Source organism: Theropithecus gelada, chromosome 10, assembly GCF_003255815.1.
Source record: "Theropithecus gelada isolate Dixy chromosome 10, Tgel_1.0, whole genome shotgun sequence".
Taxonomy (NCBI): domain Eukaryota; kingdom Metazoa; phylum Chordata; class Mammalia; order Primates; family Cercopithecidae; genus Theropithecus; species Theropithecus gelada.
This window is the reverse complement of record NC_037678.1, coordinates 42871307-42890557: the sequence shown is the minus strand read 5'-3', so window position 1 is coordinate 42890557 and position 19251 is coordinate 42871307. Positions and strand designations below refer to the sequence as shown.

The 19251-nt window shown below is 47.6% G+C and overlaps 1 protein-coding gene across 6 annotated transcripts in view; it reads left to right on the top strand.

Moving 5' to 3' along the window:
• Positions 1-19251, top strand: part of PHACTR3 (phosphatase and actin regulator 3) — a 269728-nt gene that overhangs the window by 139730 nt on the left and 110747 nt on the right. For 2 of the 6 annotated variants that reach the window (XM_025400506.1, XM_025400505.1), the window contains exon 1: positions 4133-4358. The exons of the other annotated variants lie outside the window; for them this stretch is intronic. The gene's annotated coding sequence lies outside the window, so the exon portion shown is untranslated. Of the gene's footprint in view, positions 1-4132; positions 4359-19251 lie in introns of those variants that run through there. 6 annotated transcript variants of the gene reach the window in all.

Below are 19251 nucleotides of genomic sequence, written 5' to 3'. Positions count from 1 at the left end.
CATAAAGAAACACAAAAATTAAATAGATTTACTGCATTAAGATTGTTTTAAGAAGTTGTTTTATTCCTACATTCATTTTGTTTCCAACATAAACAGTACATAAAAATAATTTCTTGGATTCATGAAAAATTGAAAGAGCCCTTGAGTGTTTATTTAGTGTATCCTTTTTGGCAGAATTAATGATCTTAATAATGAAAACAGCACTGGGTGACTTTTTGAAATTGAAATTTTTGTTGAGATAATTGTAGATGTGCATGCAGCTATGAGAAATGGCAGGGAGACATCTTGTGTACCCTTTACTCAATTTTCCCCCAATGCTAAACTAAGATATACACACCTAACTGGGATACTGACACGGATGAAATCCACTGAACTTATCCCATTGGCTAACTTAATTCACATTTGCCGCACTGTCTTGAGTGCTTTATCTCATTTAATTGTGACAACAGCCCTGTAAGGGGGATAGCATTATCACTCAGGTTCTAGGGCTTGGGACACTCGTGCTCAGAGAGGCGGAGCAGCTCACTCACAGCCTCGCACATGCTTGGGGTGAAGCTGGAATCCCCACTGGAAACCCCCCTCCAGCCTGTGTTCTTCCTGGGGCTGGCATAAACCAGGATATAGAGATCTGTTCCTTGTTACAGATCTCTAAAGAAGAAAATTACTTGCTTAACAAAAATGACTTTGCTATATAAAGGTGTGGTTTTTTTGACTATTCCTCCAGAATGGCATTTTTAAGAAGTCTGAAGTCTAAGAAAACCTCTGCAAAAATTCAAGGCACTTAAATCTCTGATGAAGCACTCAAATGTATTCATTTATCATCCACAGGCTTTCAGTTTCATTGTAGACAGATTTATGTCCTTTGTGGTGGTAGCTCCATGTCCTGGAGTGGACCTCCTGTCCGGGTTCCCAGATACAGCTAAGAGGCTGGAAAAGGTCCCAAGTGGAAGGAAGCTTGGGTTTGTAGTTTCCTCACGTATTCTTAGAAGCTAGGGGCTGGGGAAACCCAGAAGTTAGGTGGTCAAGGGCAAAAAGATTCTCCCTTGTCTGTCTTTCTTCCCCAAACCTTGTCACATGGAAGATTTGAAATGGCTCCCCCAGGCCTGGGTCCTGGGCAGCTGTGTCACTGTGGGTGCCCACCTCTCACGCTGCTTGCTCTGCCCTGCTCGGGGAAAGGCAACTTCTTAAGTTGTCATTCTCAGCCACACAGCACCCAGGGCCCCCGATTCCTCTCCTGGTTGCTGTGTGGCTGAGAATAACCCTGAATCATGAGGCATCCTGCTGCCCAGCCCAACATTTCCATCTGGTCCTGTTGGGGAGGAGGAAAATGCGGAGGGAAATGCCGATGCAGTATCTGTGGCTGGGCTCCAGCAAGACCCCTCCACGGTCTCCGGCCCCAGTACCAGTGGTTTCACCCACCTGGACCATCTACAAGGGTCAAATCCAGTGTGTGCAGTGCCTGGAATTGGAGGAAAGAGACTTGCAGGTACAGCATCGTGAAAGGCCCCTTTTGATGATATAGGAAAAAAAAAAAAAAAACCTCCAAAATAATTTTAATCATTTTCCTATCTTTGTTTATATTTCATTATAGAATGAGATCTGCTTTTGACTTATATTAAGGTGACCTGTTTGAAATTGCCAATTTTGTGGGTCGATGACAGCTGAATATTGGCAGTTTTAAATGGTTCAGACCAATGCAAGTTAAATTAAAACCTTGAGGAATATACAACTTTTCACTTTACATGACTCTGTTTTAAAAAGGGTGTCAACATATTTCAGCCTTGTGGAGATGGCGGCATATGTCTATCCTGTGTTGCAAACAGCTGTGAATGGTTGCGTCGTTTTGCTTGGCCTACGCATGGGCGTGTTGTCACCAGAAAGCGTCTCTGCACCTTCAAGTGGTGGCGAGCCCCTCCTGACAGCCATTCCTCATCCAGACAAGAACCCATCAGATCTTATGAAAATTTAATGTGTGAAAGTGTACAGTTCCATGAGGCTTTTTGTGTGTGTGTTTTTTTAAAATAAATTAGTCTGCAGCCCTTGCTAACACCAGATGAATGAATTAAGAATCCACCTCCCCCAGGGCTCTCAGGCTGCTAAACTGCACACTGGGGCAAAATTCCCTTTCTCTTATTCTTAGCTTATTCTTTTTAAATTTTTTTTGAGACAGAATCTTACTCTGTCCCCCTAACTGGAGTGCAGTGGCGCGATCTCAGCTCACTGTAACCTCCCCCTCCCGGGTTCAAGCAATTCTCTGCCTCAGCCTCCTGAGTAGCTGGGATTACAGGCACCTGCCACCACACCCGGCTAATTTTTGTAATTTTAGTGGAGACAGGGTTTCACCATCTTGGCCAGGCTGGTCTTGAACTCCTGACCTTGTGATCCACCCACCTCGGCCTCCCAAAGTGTTGGGATTAGAGGTGTGAGCCACCGCTCCCAGCCTCTTAGCTTATTCTTAAAGGGAATTTCCTACCTTTTATTTTTCTTCCTGAGAGTTTCCAATTTGCCAGAGTCTGAAGGGTTGTTATGCTTTCAGCCAAAAGGATGCCTCAGTAGCCCTTTAGCCCACCTTCCACCAGGGCAATGGTAGCATTGAACGTGCAATCTCTAGCTGACTTGAAAGATTGGACTTGAAAAAAATCAGCAGTTCCTTCTGGAATCTGCAAGGATTGGGGAATTTGAAAGATTCAGGGGAATTAGTTCGGCTTCCCAAACTAATTGGTTTTAGTGACCCCTTCTTCTTCCAGTTTCATCACTGGTGTGACTGATGTTCACATTATCGTCGTCCTGTTTTACAAATGAGGACCCTGGAAAGGCTTGGAGGGCCCTGGGGCTGCCTAAGGTCACAGGCCAGGAAGAAATGGAGCCTGCCCGAGGGCCTGCATCTCCTCATTCTGAAGCCCAGGCTTTCTCTGTGTTTTCAAAATGCCTGCTGGTTGCATTTTGTTTTTCCAGATGATATTGTAGATGCCAGAAAGTGGGGCCTGTGTTTCCATTTCTTGGTTTTCCTGCCCTTCCAACTCGCTCATAGGAGGCCTGTGATGAGTACAGGAACAGGCATCTGTGCCGGGCAGACCTAAAACGAGGAAGGAGCGACGTGACCAATTACCTTGCAGTGGGGCGCGGTCCTCTCTTGAAGACCAAAACATCTCTTGAGAGGCTAGCATATCTGGTCCGAAAAGTCGCCATTTCTTTGGGTGGGCCTGTACAAAATGGTCCATAGCTCACAGGGTGGTCTCCTGGGCTCTGCAGGCCCATGTTGTGTCCACAGTACATGATCAACAAACATAGAAGCCACCCATCAATGAATCCAGGTGTTCAAGCGGACGGGTGTGGGAAACTGAGGCAGAGGCCACGGGCTCTTCTGTCTCTCAATTCCTGTCCCCTTTGCATACTGGGGGGCATTTACTGGCGGTAGTCCAATAATTTTATCTCACAGTGCCCCACCAGAGACCATGGTGCTGATGGCACCTACTAAGCGCAACGTGGCATCTACTAAGCACAACGCTGTGCTTGACTCTACCGTCTGAGTGTGCGCACTCAGGGCTGGTCTCCTTCATGCAGCCCGAGGCCTCCTGCCAAAGTCCACTTCAAGGGGAAGCCGGAGGTGCACACAATCCCCTACATCTCCTTTGATCCAAGTACATCAGCTCTTCCAAATTTTGTTTGCTGTGCATTTTTTTCCCAGATACTTAAAAAGGATTTAAGAATCTTGCCAAAGTGGCCACTTCTCCTAAAAACATCTAACCCAGTCCTCGCAGATTCCAGAAGGAACTGCTGATTTTTTAATTCATCTTCGGTCGTTTGCTTTCAGAAGGGAACATTTATTGTGTTGAAAATTAAAGACTGAAAAATGTTTGCTTTTTGTGGTGTCCTTGGAAAGCGAATGACTTTCACCCAGGATTTCTGTACTGGGTGTCAGGGACCGCGGTACACCATGGTGCTTAGAAAAATGGATGATGGAGATGGTGCTGTGGCTGGCTAACGTTTATTAACATTGCTATTGCCAGGCACCATGTCAACCCTTTCCTATGCGTTAGCTCATTTAATTCTTACAGGCACATGACAGGAAACGGAAGCTCAGAGAGGTTATGTAACTTGTCCAAGTTTGAACAGTTAATAAGAGCTTGCCTTCAAACCCAGTCCATTCTGGCTTGTGGGGCCCAAGCCTTGCTGTGCTGCCCCAGGCTGTGTAGGGTGCATCTGCAGTGACCATTCTTCTCTCCAGAGGTCCTTCCTAGGACTGACTTTGTGGAGATTGTGTCTGCTAGGTGGCAGGGCAAGACACGCCTGTCCCTGCCCCTGGAAGGAGTCAGTCCAGCAAGAAACCTGATGAAACCAGTGACTCCCAGCTCTGCGTGAGACAAGATGATGGGGCGATGGTGGGGGATGTGGCAGCACAAAGCAGCTTCATCCACTGATGTCGGGAACAGTCTTTTGAGGGAAGAAAAGTATAAGTTGTTACCCAGAGTAGAAGACTGCCGGGCCAGGAGTTGGGAAGGGGATTCTAGAAGGCAAAGTGCATGTAAAGTTCTTGAAACTAGAGATACCTGAGGAATCTAGATGAGGCCAGTCTGGTTGGAGCAAAGGGTGATGAGTCGGGAGGCTGGAGAGTGACAAGGACCAGATTACGTGAGGAGGACACTGCTGCTTGGGGACTTCCCATCCTGAGGATGGAGGAACTTGAACACAGGAGTTACTTGCTATCAACTGAAATGTATTGAGCCCCTGCTGCTCTGTGGACATACAATAGTTGGACAAACAGACAAAGTCCCTTTTCTCAAGGAGCTTGTATTCCAACAGAAAAGAAAAGAAAAATACACAAGACGACGTCAAAGAGTGACAAGTGGCCCAAAGAAAGTAAAACAAGGGGCCAGGTGTGGTGGCTCACACCTGTAATCCCAGCACTTTGGGAGGCCGAGGCAGGCAGATCACGAGGTCAGGAGATTGAGACCATCCTGGCTAACATGGTGAAACCCTGTCTCTACTAAAAAATACAAAAAATTAGCTGGGCCTGGTGGCGGGCGCCTGTAGTCCCCGCTACTCAGGAGGCTGACGCAGGAGAATGGCATGAACCCAGGAGGCGGAGCTTGCAGTGAGCCGAGAACTTGCCACTGCACTCCAGCCTGGGTGACAGAGAAAGACTCCTTCTCAAAAGTAAAACAAGGTGGCACCTCAGATTGAACTGAGGAAGGTACAGGAAGCCACTGCAGTGATGTGGTGGGCAGGGTTGGCACCTCTGTGCAGTGGCATTCAGGGGTGAGGAGTCAGCACTGTGGCAGTGCTGGGAGAAGGTATTCCTGGAGGAGAGGGTGGCTGATTGGAAGGCCCTGAGGCAGCAACAAACAGGGCATGATCAGGGACTGCACTGTGCAGTCAGCATGGCTGGAATGGAGGGAGCATGATGGAGAAGGCACCAAGTGAGGCCAGAGGCTCCTCAGGGGGTTTGGATTGGATCCTTAATGCAGGGCTGGGCAGATGCGCTGGAGGGTTTCAGCACGGGATGGCAAGGCCTGCTGTGCATTGCTGGGGATCTCTTTGCTTCCACGTGGTCCGTGGACCGGGAAGTGGCCAGAATGGCAGCTGGGATGGGCAGGGGATGAGGGGAACACTCTTGCCATCGTGCGTGCCACACATGATGGGGAATGGGCTTGGGGGGCAGCCATGGCGGGAGAGGAGCCCACAGGGGTTTGGGAGAGGTTAGCAAATACTCATGCTTGTTTTGGGAGGAGCCTCTGCTGGGGTCAGGGCGTGGGGGTGGCGGTAAGGACCGCAGCTTGTGAGAGGCAGGCCTGGCTTCTGGGTCCCACGTGCTATCAGATGGACTCCTATATGGCATGTTGGGAAAGATGCCCTGTGGCTCTCAACCAGCTCAGCCTATGGCCCTGAGAGAGGATGTGGGCAGGCCCTGATGATCTTGGTTTTCTTTCAATTTTTTCTTTTTCTTTTTCTTTTCTTTTCTTTCTTTTTTTTCCCGGCTTTACTGAACTATAATTCACATATTATACAATTCACCCTTATACAGTTCACAGTTCTGTGGTTTTTACTACATTCACGGGTTTGTGCAACTGCACCACAGTCTAATTTTAAAACACTTTCATCATCCCAAGAGGAAACCCCATGTCCATTAAGCACTCACTGCCCACTTCCCCTTTCCCTACCCCTGGCAACTGCGAATCTACTTTCTGTCTCTCTGGACACTTCATACAAATAGGATCGTACAGTGTGGGGTCTGCTGTGACAGGGTTGTTTCACCTAGCACCGTGTTTTCAAGTTCACCGGCATTGCCAGCATGTCATTCCTCTTTAGGGCTGATACTATTCCATTGTACATAGACCATATTCTCTTTATCCATTCATCTGTTGATGGGCATTTGGGTTATTTTCCCACTTTGTGTCTATTATGAGTAGAGCTGCTGTGCATATTCATGTGCACATTTTTGTGTGAACACCTATTTTCAGTTCTATGGGATCTGCTCAGGAGTCGGATGGTCATATGGTGACGCAGTCTTTGGGGCAAGCTCAGGAGCAGAATCATCGTACGTTGACTCGGTCACTGGGGTCTACTGAGGAGTCAAATGGTCATATGGCGACGCGGTCTTCGGGAAATGGTAAGGAGTAAGAATGGTCATATGGAGTAAGAATGGTCATATGGTGACTCGGTCTTTGGGGTGTGGTCAGGAGTAAATCCTCATGGTGACTTGGTCCTCGAGGTCTGCTCAGGAGTAGAATCATTGTATGGTGACTCGATGTTGAATTATTTGAGGAGTTGCCAGACTCCTTCCGTGTTGGCTGCCTGGTCTACATCCTCCCCACTGTGTGTGAAGGCTCTGATTTCTCACCTCCTTGTCTATACCTTTTATTGAGCCTAAACACCTTTGACATAGTCACATCTGACCTGAGCAGCTGCCTGGCCATAGTGCCAGCACATCCCTGGCCACGAGAGGTGGTGCCTGGGCCAGCCAACATGCACCCTCAGGGTTGGGATGTGATATAGAGCAGAGCTTTGCTCATTCTGTTCCTGCCCATGTTCATTTCAACCCCCAAAAGGACTTGAGCTTCCAGGCTTTAATTTCGTTTACTTAATGCATGAGGCAGGAAATGATTTCTGAGGCCAAGACCGGAGTGGTCCCCAAGGACTCCGTTTCAACAGTGTATTTAAACCACCACGTGGGGGGTTGTTTGCTAGACTGGGAACTGTGATCAAAGATCTTCCAATATTTCATGTTCATAAAGGCAGTTTGAGAGTAATGATTTTTAAAAAGGTATCTGAATGGGGAGGAATAGGATCATTGTGAGGTCCACAGTCTCTTTGCCTTTGAAGTTTGCAAGAAGCAACTGAACGAGTTCCATGCTTTGTAATACTATGGTCTGGGCACCCTCAGGGGTGTGTGGCCAGCAGGGACCTGCAGGAGTCCTTTTCGCCTGGGGAGATTTGAAGCCTAGTGCACATAACCAGGGCTGTCACCCAACGCTGTGTGATTCTGGGCTAGTCAGTGAGCCGTTTGCAGTTAGCTCATCCTTTTCACCTCGGTTTGAGGCATCTCTTCCAGGAAGTTTCTCCAGTCCCAATACATGCTCTCAGGTGACTCTCTCCCTCTCCTCAAAATGCTTACCTGCATTTTCACGATGCAGTTGTGATGCGCAACATTCACTAACTGATGTCTGTGAGCCCAGGTGGCTGCCGGGTAGGTGTGTGCTCAGGTGTGCTGTGTGCTCAGTGAGGCTGTGAGCCTAGGTGGGTTTGAGCCCAGGTGTGCTGAGAGGTCAGTGCGGCCATGAGCCCAGGTAGGTGTGAGCCCAGGTATGTAGACAGGTCAGTGAGGCCGTGAGCCCAGGTGGGTGTGAGCCCAGGTATGTAGAGAGGTCAGTGAGGCTGTGAGCCTAGGCGTGCTGTGTGCTCAGGCAGCTGTGAGCCCAGGTGGATGTGAGTTCAGTGAGGCTATGAGCTCAGGCCGCTGTGAGCCCTGGTGTGCTGTGTGCTCAGTGAGGCTGTGAGCCCAGGTGTGCTGTGTGCTCAGGCAGCTGTGGGCCCAGGTGGACATGAGGTCAGTGAGGCTATGCGCTTAGGTGGGTGTGAGCCCAGGTGTGCTGTGAGCTCAGTGAGTCCAGGTGGGCTGTGTGCCCACCGAGGCTGTGAGCCCAGGTTGGTATGAGCGTAGGTGGGTATGAGCTCAGGTGGGCTGTGTGCCTTGTTGAGGCTGTGAGCCCAGGTGGGCTGTGAGCTCCGTGAGGACAGGTGGGCTGTGTGCCTTAGTGAGGCTGTGAGCCCAGGTGGCTGTGAGCTCCGTGGGGACAGACACCACACCTGGTTTTGCTCGTGGGTATCACCCCAGTACCCGGCTCAGAGCAGATGATTGTCTTGATTTGGGTTTGGGGACGTGATCCTGGGATGAGGATTCGAGAGCAAGTAATTTATAAGAAAGCTCTCCCAGGAGAAGCTGGCACCAGTGCTGGGAAAGTGGCACAGGGAGGCCAAGGAGGGGTAGTATCAGGCACAGCTGTGCAGGGGTAGCTGCGGCCTGACCCTGAGGGGACTCTGAGTGTGAGAGTGTCAGAGTTTGTGTCTGCTGAGGCCAGAGGCTAGGCTACATTCTTGCCACCACCGGTCATGGGCTCTCGGCTCTGTGCAGGAGGGCAGATAGGCTGAGAGCCTGGGAGTTGGCCTGTAGAGGTGCCTTTAGGGACGGAAGCACATGGGAGCTGGGAGGCTCCACAGCCTTGGACTAGAGGGGTGGGCAGAGCACTGACAGTATCCGCTTGGGGTCAGGCCTCGTGGATCCAATGTTCTACCCCGATCTTCTCTGACAGGCCTTCCAGAACAGGCTCTACCATGTGCTGCAGCACGAGGGAGGCATGCTTCTGATGTCAGCTATAGCAGTGCCTCCGGGGTCGATAGCACGAGCCCAGTTAACAATCCCCCCGGCCAGATGCTTTGAAATATGTGATCCTTGACAAATTTTTAATTTAGGGTAATTTTAAGTTTGCATATTGCATGAGACTTTACTGCTCTTTGAAATCTGCATAAATCACAGTCATGCTGCATGTTTGGGTTGTCACTTGGTGTCCTGGCCAGCTTTTGTTGGCCCCCGAATCCTACTTCTGCTAAGGGCTGGCCTGGTGTGTGTGACCAGAATGCCAGGCCCAGAAGCCACCAGCACTAAGTCAATGGGAAGTGCTTTGCTCGTGCAGAGCTGCTGCTGCTGGAATAATTGCATCACTTATTTCCCATGACACTGGGCCTCCTTAGCACCAGGTCAAGCCAGACTCAAGATACAGGCAAATGGAAAAACGCAGAACTGTTTGCTCCTCCTGCCTCCCCGGAAACCCCTGCTCTTATAGGTTGGCTGTGTTGGTCCAGCCCCAGCTTCTTGACTTGGCAGGGAGTTCCACAGGATGAGGACATGCTTTTTGTGTTTTTCTTTGCACTAAACTACATGTAACATCAGATTTACCATTTCAACCATTTTAAAGGGTACGATTCATGTGTGCCAATCATGCTAGATATAATTTGCATTTTCCTGAATATTAATTAGGGGGAACATCTTTTTTATATGCTGTTGACGGTTTCGATACCTCCTTTTGGAAGGTGTTCCAGGACTTTGCATATTTTCCATTGGGTTATTTGACATTGTTCATTTGTGGGAGTTCTTCTGATGTTCTAGAAACTGGACTATGTCCCTTAAATATGTTAGAAACATCTTTTCCTGCACTGTGTTTTGTCTTTTCATTTTACAGTGTTTTTGATTAAATTCTTAATTTAAATGACTAAAGAGTAGAATTCAGTGCTCTGCACGGTGAGTACAGTCACATTGCTGCAAAACCATCACTGCTGTCTAATTCCAGAACCTCTTCATCACCTACAAGAAAATTGTGAGAACTCCTCATTCTCCCCTCCTCCAAGCCCCCGATAACTACGCATCTACTTTCCATCTATAAATTGGTCTGTGCTGAACGTTTCATGTAAATGGAATCATACGCTGTATGGACGCTATATGGACTTTTGTGGCCGGCTTCTCCCGGGCGGCATAATGTTATCAGGGTCCCTCCGTGCTACAGCAGGTGTCCAGGCCTCATTCCCTTTTATGACTGTGGAATGTTCCATGGTCTGGATAGACCATACTTGATGTGTCCATGTGTCAGCTGATGGACATTTGGGCTGTTTTTGCTTTAGGTCATACTTTCTGCCTGATGTAAAAGGGCCAGTCATGTATAAGGACTGTAGTTAGCGCTACTGTGCCACAGCTTAGAGGAGGAATGAGGGACCTATTGGGTTGTCAGAGGCGCCGTTCTTGACCCTCAGAGACTTTCTGTCTCCTGGAGGAGAAGTGGCTCTGTTGGGCAGGTTTGAATCTTAAGAATTCGCGGTCCCTGGGTTTGAGGCCTGGCTGTGCCACTTGATGCCATGTGACCTTGGGCAAGTTACCTCTCTCTCTGAGCCTTGCTTTTCTCACCTGTTAAATGAGGTACTTATAAAGCTGAATAGCCTAATTCAAACATTTTAAGTCTGAAATGCTCTGAAATTTGAAACTTTTTGAGTGCTGACATGATGCTCAAAGAAAATACTCATCAGAACATTTTGGATTTCAAATTTTTGGATGCTCACCTGGTAATGCAAATATTCCCAAATCAGAAGAAATCTGAAATCCGAAACACTTCTGGTCCCAAGCATTTCGGATCAAGAATACTGTAGTTGCACTGCCTGCCTCCTTAGTGGTGTGATGGTGACATGCAATGAGACATGAAAAGGGCCCAGCACAAAATCGTCTGGCATCAAATACCCAATGGATAGGGGATTTTGTTTATTTTGTTGTTATTATTGTTGTTGAGGTAAAATTCATGTAACACAGAATTAACCCTTTTAAAGTGTACAATTCAGTGGCGTTTAGTACATTCACGATATTGGCATCTGCCACATGTGTCTAGTTCCCAAACATTTTCATATCACACCCGAAGGAGATCCCATGCCCATCCTGCCCTCCGCTATCCCCTGGCAGCCACCAGTCTGCCTTGTCGAGTGGTCTTTTGTGACTGGCTCCTTTCATTTAGCACCATGATCTTGGGTTCATGCATGCTGCAGTGGGTGTTGGTGCTTTCTTCCTGGTACGAGCGTAACGTGGTCCAGTCATTGTGGAAAACAACTGGGTGGTTCCTCAGAATGTGAAATATAGGATTACGTATGAGCTAGCAGCTCCACTTCTAGGTATCTAACTAAAATAATTGAAAACAGACATTAGGGGAAAAAAACACCTGCACATGAATGTTCAGTAGCAGCACTGTTGTTCACAACAGCCGGTATGTGGAGACAATCTAAATGGCCATCGACAGATCGATGGGTTAACAATTTCCATACAATGGACGATTACCTTTTGTTATTACTATTATTATAGCTTTCTTAACTCCTATTGATTTGTTCAAAACTGACCTCAGCTGTCATCTGTTTTCCACAAAGAGTCTTACCTGAGTCTGGAGACCATTCCTTTTTCTGACCACAGAACCTTGTCTTAATCTCTGTCATGCCTCTTCCATTCATTAATTCATTCCCTGATTCCTTCCAAAGTATTTTGGGTGCCTGTTATAGACAAGGTCACTCCAGTGGGGAGGGACCGACAACACCAAGTCAGCTGAAATAACAGCGCCGTCGAGGGAGTGTGCCATGCAGAGAATTTTGGGTTGGGTGGCAGGGTGCTTGGCTGTCTCACTGTTGCTCTGATGGAGCAGGAGGAGATATTTGCAATGAAACCCAAGTGATATGGAGGCAGCTTTGCAAAGGTGGAGGACAGCCTCCGTTGAGGGGCTGCTTACTAGGGTCCGGAGGTGGGATGAGCTTGGGGAAGCTGCAGAGAACTATGAGGTTGGAGCTGCTCATAGGGAGAGGTCACCGGGCTTTCAGGGGCAAAGGGAGGCCTAACTCCTGTGGAAGTCACTGGAGGGATTGAGGCAGGGTAAGGTAGGGTCAGGGGTGTATATGATGTGACCCGAAAGCGGGGCATTACGGGAGCCTGGGAGTGATGAGGGAGACCTGGGCCAGGGGAGTCAGGGCAGGGCGGATGTAGCAAAGTCACATTGTCCTGACTGACCGTTCACTGGCTGTCCCTGCTCCCAGGTCTCAGGACTGTGAGGGCAGGCACTGGATCTCAGGCCCAGAGTAGATGCTCAGAAAAGTAAAGGTAGACCAGAGCACCAGTGATCCAGTGCAATGTGCAGAGTGAGGGGGCAGTAGGCAAAGAAACTGCATGGCCCAGATCACTCACTGGAGACCAGAGACACCTTAGTGTCCCAGGATGATGAAGAGCGGTGGGCCAGAGCCAGGGGAGTTAGGGATGCATCTGCTAGCCAGGCTGGCCGTCCATGTGGGACACAGAGAAAGTGGTACCTCAACAGCCATGAGTGACCTTTAAGGATGCCCACAGATGGTGCCATCTCAGGAGGAGGGTCCCAGAGGGACTGGCTCTGCCACCTGCTGGCAGCTGCTCCCAGAATGCCTGCACTGCATGACTTGCTGGTTTGTGGGAATGGTTCCATCTTGCTCGGTCACTTCCACGACAATCACCAGAGGAACCAGGCCTGGGCAGGGGCCTGTGGTGACGTGAGCAGCCCTGATGACATCAGAAATGCAGACAGTTCCAGATATTCAAGCATGATGTCCTTGGCTCTTGGGTGAAAGTCCTCTTCAGTGTGGCCGGGAAAGTCATTGAATTCACGTTGGACCCGGACCTGGTAAATCTTCAGAAGCATGCTCTGTTCTGCAGGATTTTAAGCTTCAGATGGGCCTAGACTGGTTTGCACAGGTAGGGCCTGTGCACTAGAGCATAGAAGGATCTTCAGCCCATCTCCTTTTGGTTCTCATATACTTGCTGAGCCCTGGCTAGGCCCTCCTGGGCTCTGTTTCAGGGCCTGCAGAGGCTGCTGTACAGGTCACACTTGGTCTCTGCTCTCATGGTCAAGTAGCCAGGATGGACATAAAACTAATGAACACATACATCAAGAGCTAATTAAAAATTATGCTGAAGGCCATGGTGGAAAAATAACAGGAAACCTAACAGGCAGGTAGGAAGGATGAGACCATGAGGGATGAGTAGGAGTTCATCAGAGAAAAGTGTTGCCTCCAGAGGGAATGGCACAGGAGGCAGCCCTATGGGGGGAAAGCACTTAATGAGTGAGGAGGGGCATGGTGGTAGAAAAGCTTAAGAAATGGAGGTCTGAGGTTCCAGTGGGGGTTTTATATTTCATCCTAAGAGCCACTGTGATGTCATGAGGGTGAGCAATACAGGGCCCTGTTTGCTTGCTTGCTTGTGGGGTAGGCAGGAGTTGAAATGGGAAACCACGGCAGAGGCTGCAGAGTTGTACAGGTGAAAGTGATGCTGGACTGCCCCCCAGGGGCTGGAAGTGAAATGAAGATAAGAGATCAGGATCCAAAACCATTTCTTCTCTCCCTTTTTCTTCTTGGGGCACCCAGTAGTATTTTTTCCCAGAAGACATTTCTTAAAGGATCACTTAAGGCAGGAACTGTCAAACCCACAAACCAAATTCACTTGCTACTAGTTTTTGCAAATAAAATTTTATGGCAACATAGCCATGCGCATTAATTTATGTCTCATCTGTGGCTGCTTCACACTACAGCAGCAGAGCTGAGTGGTGGCAGCAGAGACTGTGCGGCCCGCAAAGCCTCAGAGTTTTATTATTTGGCCCCTTACAGAAGACATTTGCCAATTCCTGACCTAAGCAAAGTGAGTGAGGGATACATTTTCGAAACGCAAATCTGTTGGCGTAAAGTCTTCCTAGCACTTAAACGTGTTTAATTCCTCTGAAAAATGCTAAAGTATACACATTTTCAAAATTGACTTTTGTTTTTCTTTAAGCTTTTGCTGATATTATATATGAGAAACTCACCTTATGCTTTAGGTTTAGAAAGTCAGGGTTGGAACTCAGACTTTGAAGATATTGTGTGATATTATTTCTCTAAATTTCTACTACAATACTAAAGACCCCTGATGTGTTATTTCACTTTTCATCCTTTCTCTGAAATGCTCATTTTCCCTCTTTTCTGTAAAATATAATCCTAGGAAGAAGTTTCTAAAAGTAGCGTTTAGCCTTTGCAACGATAAAGGTGGGCTTCTTGTACAAGAATTTTTAGAAGAGTTTGTTCATTGCAAATGCAGACGCATCCTACTAAGCCACATAACAAAAAATAATCACAATGATGACAACAACAAAGCCAATTTTCCAGATTCCACCTTTCTCCTTCCCCATCCTCTTCATGTTTGAATTTGTGCTGCCAAATTCTATAGAGCATTTTCAGATCCACTTGATTTACAGATTTGAGCTGAATTTCACTTGGAAAACTGACCATATGTCTGGCAGGCACCAGCGACCATTGGCAGAGCTATGGGGTTGATACTAAACAGATGGGCTTTCTAGTTAGATGTGCTGTTTTTTCCACAATACATATGAGGAAGAAAAGAAGCCACTTTAATAATGTCTTGATTTTTCCACTGGTGTCAGAGGCATCAGTGATGCCCATTTATGTAGTCTTAATTTCAGCATCATTGTTGTGCAGGGTGCCTTAGACAGCTAGAAGAAGCTTAGTGACTTGGGAAATTTTGAGGCCCAACTTCTGCCTAGATCTTAGAGAATCCTGTTATCTTTAGAATACAGATAGTGGAAAAAATACTTGTATAGTCCACAAATAAATTATTAACACTATTTAGCAGGAATACATTCAAAGTGCTTAGTCCTGGGTTTAGTGCTCAAACTGTTTGATAGCTTTTGTGGGGTTATTGCAGTCTAGGCGGCAAGGTATAAATAGGGGTTGTCTGATAGATCTGTTTAGGAAAATCTAGCTAAACAACTGAATACGATTTCTTCCTGCAGGACTTCTCAGAGCCTATACTATGCTAATATGGACTGGGGCTCTCATGAAGAGGCTTTTAGTACAGACAGCATTTTCCAACTACTTTAATCCTCCCGGCATCTCCCTATGCTAGAGTTCCATGGAAAACACTTTGGGAAACACTGGGTCATGCCTAGATGGTAAATTGAAGATCAGAGAGCCTGGACAGACCTGCCATTTACCAGCTGTGTGACCTTGAACGAATGCTTTCCTGCCCCGAACCTCTACTCTTTAAATGTAAAGTAGAGCTGAAAACATAGGCCCTGCCTGTTAGGGTTGTTTGCCTGGAATGAACATGCAAAATATTTTGATGGCCTCCCTTTGGGCATTAAAATATAAGTTATCCTAAATTTAAGTATTTATTCAATTCACAGTTTTCCAGGGGCCAATTGTTCACTCTGAAGCTTAGCCAGGCTTTTGTCTTTTCTTCTCTGTGCTTCTTAGCACCTCCACTAACCAGCAAAGGAGAGAAAGGAGATGTCCTTTGAGTTAAGGGCTGCTGAGGGGGCAGCTAGAAGAAGCCATGGCCAGCATGAGGTCTGGAGGTGGCTCGGGAACTATAGTTACCTTCCACTGTCAGGAGGCAGTGGGACAGCTCCAGGTCATTGCTAATAATCATTGGCCTGCATTTGATTCTGCTTCCATTTTTGTACCATGGGATCAACCCATTCATTCATTTATTCACTTGCTCACTCATTCATTCAACCTACCTGCCAGGCACTGTGCTAGGTGCCAAAGAAGGGAGCGGGCCCTAAGTCTAGGAATTGCACTGTGCAATTATTGAGGTCTCTGTTTCCCCCATACTGGAAAAGTCAGCAGTTATTCCATCAAAAAAGGGCTGTAATCAGATTGCAGATTCTGATGAATGAACTTGCAGGGCTGTAGGAAAAAGCCTACAAGGTTTAGGGAATACAGCCATGGGCATTTAGCAGTATTTTCTTCTCTTTTTTTTGAATAAATTCACTCCTTTTTTTTGCATCCCTCTCTGCCCTCCACCCAACACCAGCAAGCAGTTTATTCCTCCATTATAAGCAGTGTGACTATAGGACACGTCAAATGGTCTCACTTTGTCCTTGGATGGTGTGACCCTTGTTTTGTTTTTATTGATCAGCACACCCAAAATATCATGCTCTTCAGTCATTACTTAGGAATTTTCTAGGGGTGGAGGAGGTCAAACCAAGAACTTTTACATTTGGGAGATTGAAATCTATTTTTAAAACTTGATTTTGGAGGTTCAGCTCCATTCTGGTGGTCACTGTCTGAAAATGCCCAGCACTTTTTCTGTAGATGGCTGTCAAGCCACATCTCTTGCAGCCTGGCCACAAGCAATTGGTTTTTCAGTGCTCAATGCTTCCATGTGAGGTTGTATGTTGCTTTAATGGTTAACTTCTTCCTAGCCCTGTTTCTCCTTCCTCCTCCCAGATCTCAGACAGCAGTGTTATCATCTGCTCTGTGTCATCTAGCACAGGACTGGGAGAGGGGCGGAGTTGTCAAAGAGTCTGTGGGGTTAAGATCTCTTACAGCAGATGACCTGAGTTCTAAGCCCCACTCTGTCACTAACTAGCATGTGCCTGGGGAAATTATTTCACATCTGTGTGCCTTCATTGTCCTCATCTGTAATGTAGGTGATGAAAATAGTTCTCTGCTTGCTAGGGTTATGATGGAATACAACGAGCAAATTCATGCCAGGTGCTCAGCACTGAGCCTGTTGCACAGCAAATGCTCAGTAGATGCTGCCGTTGCTGATGACAGTGATGACAAAAACAAACCTTCATATTCCTTGGCTCTTCCATATGTTTGGGTGCCCCCATGCCCTGCCTTCCTGCCTTCAGCCTTGTTCCCCCTACAGTCTGCCATCCTCACCGAGATTCCATGCGGTCTTTTCACAAGTCTGGACTTGCTCCAGGTCCCTCAGTGACTCCACATTGCCCCCAGGACTCTTATCATAGCCACACACAGCTCTTCTTGGTCAGGTCCCCACATGCCTTCCCAAGCTCACCTCTGTCAGCTCTGTTCCATAGACCGTAAGCTCCAGCCTAAGGGTTCTCAAGTTCCAGTGCACATACCCATGCCAGCAAATTAAGAACACTAAGAACGATGCAGTTAGTTTTTCGTTTACAAATGTATAGTCAATTAATTTTTTTTTAAGAGACAGGGTCTTGCTCTGTTGCCCAGGCTGGAGCACAGTAGTGCAATCGTACTTGACTGTAACCTGAAACTCCTGAGCTTAAGCAATCCTCCTGCCTGAGCCTCCTGAGTTGCTAGGACTACAGGTGTGCATAACCATACCCAGCAAATTATTTGCTTAGTTTTTATAGAGACAGGGTCTCACTATGTTGCCTAGGCTGGGCTTGAACTCATGCCCTCAAGCAGCCCTCCTGCATTGGCTTCTCAAGCCACTGTGCCCAGGCCTAAAAATTCTGTTTTTTTTTTTTTTTTTTTGAGACTATATTTTTCTTATTATGTGTAGTAAGTGGTGATGCTCATAGATGATTGCTTTGTGTAGTGTGTGTGTGTGTGTGTGTGTGTGTGTGTGTATTCATCATGATTGGCATAATGGACATTAGCATATCTGTGTGGATCCCAGTTTTATATGTGGAAATTTCACTGGGTTTCTGAGCCTTAGAGACTGGGGACCTCAGACCTAGCTTCCCCAAATGACCCCCCGTTCCCCAAACACCATGTACTGCCATGCATTTATGAATTTGCACTTTTTACTAAAATCCTACTCAACCTCCAATACCAACTCAATTATCACTACCCACTATCTCCTCTAGCTTCTAGTAGCCTTCTTAGAGTTATCCCACCCTCAAGCAGGTAAAGTTGCTTCCTCTGCTGTTATAATCCTCTTTCTCGATTCTTCCTGGTGGTTCCACGCACCTTAGTTTTCTCTGTGGTCACTGAGTCTCCCGGGAGAGAGGGTGCCTAGCACCACCTTGTCCCTCAGGCCTAACACTGTGCTTTGTTCAAAGACAATGGCCACTATGTATTGGTGATACAGGTAAGGGCTCAGAGAAGAAATAGAGGCCATATCTCAGCTTCTTTGCTTCTCTTGTGGCTCATGTCACGTTATGAGGCTGCCTTACACTTTCTGTGTTTCTTCTTTTCTCCTCCGTAAATACATGAGCTTCATGCAGCGGGAAACAGCGGGCATGTTGATGCAATTTACTGCTCTGTCGAAACTCAGAGCAGTCCTGACACACAGCAGGCCGACGTGATGAATGGGTTTGTGAGTGAACGAATGAAACAAACAAGGAAAAAATCATTTTCTAATATTGTCTGATAGAGATGGCACCTTTCTTCTCTAAGAAGTCAGCCGTGCAACACATGGCACTGGGTACCTGACCTCACTCCCCCACAGATATGGGGCCTTCCTTCCAATATGTTTTTGGGGAATTCTGTGAAGTGGAAGGATAAGATAAGATATCTTAGTGGATAAAAGATGAGGATGAAAAAATACCTGATGTCACTAAAGGGTGGACATCAAAGTCAGACGGACGAGGAGCAGACCCTGGCTCCAGCATTTCGCAGCCCTGCACTCCGGATTCACAGGTCGAGCAGGTGTTTATTTGAGCACCCCCGGGTGCCAGGAACCAGCAAAGATGCCAGAGACTCAGCAACAAACACGAGAGTGACGGTTCTCGTTGTCATGGAGCTTATGTTTGTTCCCATGGGAAATGCAGATGACAGTCAATGAACAGTGAATCCCAGGACACAATTTGAGTGATCAGAGCTAGGATGGAAGGAAATGTGAATAGAGGGATTGGCCCTGTGCCAGGCATGGAAATTAGCCTGTAAGCTCCGTCAGTCCTAGAACAGTTCTTGCCTCGTAGCTCTGTGTGGCTGTTGATGGGGGAAAGGGATGGAGTCAGTTACCCAGGGACAAGTATACCAGCTACTGTGAGCCTGAGGCCTGGGAGAGGGCTGGCCGGAGTTGCCAAAGAGGCTGGAGCCTGCCCCTTGAGTTGCAAGTGTGTGATATCAGCAAGGCAGGTCCAGCTGCCCCATCCATCATCTGAGGACTGAGGCTACATATGGCACTTCCTCACACAGTTGCCAGGTGTGAGAAACACTTCCCATTAATTAACCTCTAATGCCTCAGAGGTGGCAAAGGTGCAGTGGAACTTGGCACTGCTGTTATTCAGAGGCTGGGCGGTGGCTGCTAATGTGTTTGCACCTTCCAGAGTCTCCCCAGGGTGAGAAGGCAGTTCCTCAGGAACTGCAGGGAGAGACACCGAGAGAATTCCTGGAGTAGGGGGGGGGATGTTCCCCATTTGTCCCTTCCCTCTGTGGACAGGTGTGCATGGGCCACATGCACCCACCCACAGATGGCATCCCACCCATGCAGGTGCACACCCA